A 5190-nucleotide genomic window follows, 5' to 3' on the forward strand; every position below is an offset into this window, starting at 1 on the left:
TAGGATGATTACGTCCCGGAATCATCAACGAAACAGGGCTCGTATAATGACTCCATACGTCATCTTTTCATCCTAGTTAATAATTATAACTTCTATATTCCTTCAAGTCTATCTCTTAGACTCATTGACTGTAAGCAGTACTCGATCGTGCACCTGCTCTCTACCTCGGGCTAGACTTCAAATTATGACCTATCATCATGTGATGCACATTTAGACTTAGGTCTCTTAGAGTTAAATTCTAAAATAGACTATGCCTTCCTTCATGTTCTAATGTGATATAATCACACTTTAACATGTAGCGTTTCTGGCTACCAACTTCTTTAACAACGAACGCGATACTTCTATTGATTGCTTTGATTTCAATCGTTTGGTTTAAGTCGGACGCTACATCAAACTTGGTTCTCTGAACCACGCAACATACTCATCGTAGTCAGACTCAATTCGGTATGACCACTAGGGTCGGAAATCAACAATCTTTTTAGTCATTATCGAAACGATGGTAATGACATACTTGAGAAAAAAAAACAGAATCAGTTACTAGCTTCTTGGTAACCTTGTGACTTTCCCTGATCCAAGTGTGAGTCCTGTGCTTCCGGTAGTATAGGCCTCTACTACCATTCACACCTACTCATACTCGTCCCAAGTATTGTCCCGCAGTCTCTCCAAGTCACCATACACGAAAAAAAAAACAACTTAACACATCAGATAACAAAACAAAGGTTTCATATTATTTCTTGAAACGATTACATAGGTGTTCAAGTTCACCCTAGATTATGCCTCTAACAGGCTAAATCATATGATTCTATGGCTACATTATAACTCGATCCTTGGATGTCAAGCCGTCATTCCTGAATCCTCGCATTGTCATCTGCTTCGTCTAGGATCATATGGAATGCTCTTGCCTTCGGTTTTGGCGGAATGTTTGGTTTTTCCGCCTCTTTCTTTTTCGGGCAATCCTTAGCAACATGCCCTTCTTCACGGCATTCATAACACACCCTTTTGCACTCGTTGGCGTAATGTCCGGTCTTCCCACACTTGTAGCAAGTCACTTCTTCGCTACATTTCCCAAAGTGATTCTTTTTGCACTTCTCGCACCATTTCACTTTGTTTCCTCCTCCGCTAGACTCCTTTGAACCAGACTTGATCTTCTTATTGGGCCTCGTAGATTCCTCAAACTTCCTCTTTTCGCCAACCTCAATCTTGTTGGCAGCTCTTCCCTTAATCATATCTTCCACAGACTTGGCAGCCCAGATAGCTGCCTCCAGAGTAGGAGCCTGACGCACTGGCACCGCGTACTCCCATGGAAGTCCCTTTGCGTACTTGTCAATTTTCGTCAGCTCATCCGGAACAAGACGCAAGGCAAACTCCATCTTTTCTGTGAAGTTGTTCGTGTATTCATCGATTGACATGCTTCCCTTCTTCAGGGTTAGAAACTGGTTCTCTAGCTCAAGCAGGTTTTGAGCTGAGCAGTACTTTCGTTTGAATTGCACCAAAAATTCTGCCCATGTCAGTTGCAGGGGCTCATTAGGGCTCAGAGTCTTCCCCAAGGTATTCCACCAACGTACAACACTTCCTCGAAACTGACGCACTGCAAATGTGGTCTGTAGCTTCCCTCTGCAACCGCATGTCATGAAGGCTAACTCCATCTCCGAGATCCAATCCATGACCCCGATCGGATCCTCCTTTCCAGTGAAAGTCGATGGCTTGCAAGTCAGAAAATCCTTGTACTTGCATCCATTCCTCTCGACTTTGTCATCTTGGTTGTTTTGTCGAACTATTGGTGGGTTGACTTGACCAACAGTCCCACTGTAGTTTCCTTCCTCAGTCTGCTCTTCGTTCAACTCGGGCTGTTCGATCTGAATAGTGGCTTCCTCACGATTTTGCTGGAGCAAACGTCTAGTTTCCTCCATTTGACGATCCAACATTGCCTGGATCATCGCTTGCACTCCGGCCATCGTTATTGGTCCGGCAGCGGCTTCCACAACTGGTATTTGCTCGATCACGGGGGGTTGGTGTCCGTTCCCATTTGCATTCACGTTTCCACTACGGGTTCTTGCCATCTTGATCTATACACCGAATAAGGTGAATCCAGATCTTTACTTAGGATTGACGGTTAAATCATCCTTATCACTCCGAAACGTTTATATGCTAGTTCTAATATCGTAGTCGTACGTTTAGAATCCTAAACACATAAGGTTTCCAGATCCGGTCGGCAACAGACCATAGATCCGAACAACTAACAGCATATCAGGCACAAGTATTTAGCACATAAAAGCATTTTAGGCACAATTCCTAAAATAAGCTAGTGCTCACACCTCACAATCATCGCTTAGCATTCTAAGTTTAAGTCTAGAAATAAATCCATATTCCTAGTTCGCTTAAACTAATGCTCTGATACCAATTGTGACATCCCCAATTTTCACGGCCAGAAAAGACCGATTTTGTTTATGCTTTATAAAAATCAGAGTACTTCATTTTATAAAAATGTTGCGGAATTTGTTCCCAGAAAAACATGGTAAATACGTTATTAAAACATTTTCGATGAAACGTATTTATTTCATTTTAAAACGTTTGGGATGTCATCGTTAATACAGAAACATAAGCATAAACGGAACTTACAATTATTTACACTAGTGATCTACATCTCTTTAAATCTCTCAGTGTATTGTGACTTCATATCAACACCTGTGATAAAAATAAACTGAGTGGGTCAGGTTGGGAAACCTGGTGAGCACATAGGGTTTTCAACCCACAATAATATAATTATTATTTTTAAACATCAAACAATCAACCCAATTACCCATTCCCGTTATCCTCACATTACGTCCCTAAAACATCTAACACGAGGGACCTAGTCAAAGGACTATCATTGGGATGGAGTATATCTGGTGAGCACACAGTTCACACAGTTCGAATAAACACACAGTTCAGTTAAACACAAAGTTCGAATAAACACCTACAGGTTGCGAGCCTGTTAGTGTTCCACTGGACTGTCTAGAATAGTCCGTGGTCGTCATCTATACTCCGCTAGATGACTAGATCATCAAGAACATCTATAACGAGGCATCTCATTATTTCATTTTATCACACAGCAACTAATACATCTACCCATGTTTTACCCAACACATTTTGTAGATATAAAATACATATACAGTTTAAATCATTGAAAACATGTATAAAACGTTCATCCAGCATAGATAGCAAGTATACAAATAATATACACACACAGCACGTAATTTATATAAAATACTTCATATCTATGTGTAAGCTGAAAGTAACTATGCACTCACCTGAGAAGGTGGTGACTCGGTACTCGGACAACGCTTCGTTTACTTTAAAATAATTTCCTTTGACGAAACCTAGTATTATCACCACTAGATTTTAGTCTAATATTACCGTGACTAATTATTAGTCTTATTATTATTATTATTATTATTATTATTATTATTATTATTATTATTATTATTATATAAGCGTTTAAACAATACTTTCCAACTACTATGTACAGACAGGGGCCAGACATAAAACACCGGAGGGCAGGACCATTTTGGCGTATAGCACTTCTGAAATCCAACAACCCTATGCGGCCCTTTAAACCAGATTCCCCGTACCGCGAGTAGTTAAAAGATATTATAACGACACTTATATAAGTCATAATAATAGCCCAAATATTTATTATAAATTTATAATAACAATACTAATTTTAAATATAAACTATATTTAAAATAGGGTAAACATAACTTACTTTCAAGGGGATTTTAGCTAGGAGTCGGGCTCTGCAGGGGCAGAACTTCGTCGCTGAATCTTTCTAAGAAAGATTCGTGTAACGCTTCAGCGCTCACCTTACTATACTAAAACTACAGAAAGAGAAGTCGAATCACGAGGGACCGAAATGCTCGGGGGATAAGGAGAGAAAGACTCTTGAATCAAGAGAATGGTGCAAGAAATATGAGAGCCCAAGGCTCTTATTTATACTAATTGAATTTTCAAAAACTACCCTCCATAATTACTTAATGACCTTTTAGTTATATAAACAACTAAACACCCCTCTATAATACTATTTTAAATAGATTTAATGATATTTGCACTAAACTAATGTCGAAAGAACTCAACATTAGTCTTATAATGACCGCATCGTCGATACCTTTCTAATGATATATACATATGTATATATATGTGTACGTATACATGATTTATACTTTATTTTAATACGTAAATATACTACTATAATTTGTAACTCGCTCATACGAACTCCGTTTTTGACGTTATTTATATCCACGCGTAGGTGGAGACATACTCTACAACTTTCGTTTAGACTCCGTTGGTTAATTTTGACTTTATTTTTAAAGTTATATTTTTAACAGGCCAGGACAGGATTGGTCCGTTAAAATCTCATAACTTCTTTATTCGATGTCCATTTTCGTCTATATTTTCATCGTTACGCTACTAATAACGAGATCTTCGATTCTTGTTTAGGTTGTGTCGGCTAAAAATCAATCGATCTAAAATTCGAATTTCGGGCTGTACACCGCTAATCCGAAACTTCGAAAAATCATAACTTGTTCATACGAAGTCAGATTTGGGCGTTCTTTTTATCGATGTTCTTAGTTTAACATATTCTACGACTTTTGTTTAGAGCGCTAAGGCTAAATCTCTATATATCATAAATTTACTATTTACGCTTCCCGGCGCCGTGCCGGTTCCGACGCGAAACTTCGACGGGTCATAACTTCTTCGTTATAACTCGGATTTCAGCGTTCTTTATATGTACGGAAACCTTGTGACATATTCTACAAATTGGTTAAGATTATTTATTCTAAATAATCTTTTTGTCAAAAAGTCGTTTTCGACCCCTATTGCCTCTAAATTGACTAGCCCGGATCTGTGGGCGTTACATAAACCCACCCAAACACTTTTTTGAAGCTTTGGAGCACTTAACCACTTAAGCCCTTAGATTTTTAAGCCCCTTTTGGTGACCAATGTAGAGTTTACGGCCAGGAGTAAACTCCCCTGGGCCGTAAACTCCAATAAAGATGGTCATTGGACCATAAACTCCCGTATGAGGCTTTACACTCCTTGGTTGCAACCCGATAGCCTCCTAGCACTTGACCAAAGTGTTTTCCTCGCAATAGGATGTTTATACATGTTTAATTAGTGTTAAATCACTAATTTTTATATACATATGTCTCC

The 5190-nt window shown here is 38.9% G+C and overlaps 1 long non-coding RNA gene across 1 annotated transcript; it reads right to left on the minus strand.

Annotated features, from left to right (window-relative positions):
- Positions 1-2434: 2434 nt before the first annotated feature.
- LOC145059393 (uncharacterized) lies at positions 2435-3918 on the minus strand. The gene is made up of 3 exons (XR_013686757.1): positions 3746-3918; positions 3291-3359; positions 2435-2685 (listed from the first exon to the last, which is right to left on the minus strand). It is a non-coding gene; the product is annotated as an uncharacterized LOC145059393 (long non-coding RNA).
- Between the last annotated feature and the right edge of the window lie 1272 nt (positions 3919-5190).

The sequence above is a fragment of the Lactuca serriola genome, chromosome 6, assembly GCF_051521515.1.
Source record: "Lactuca serriola cultivar US96UC23 chromosome 6, Lser_US96UC23_V15, whole genome shotgun sequence".
Classification (NCBI taxonomy): Eukaryota; Viridiplantae; Streptophyta; class Magnoliopsida; order Asterales; family Asteraceae; genus Lactuca; species Lactuca serriola.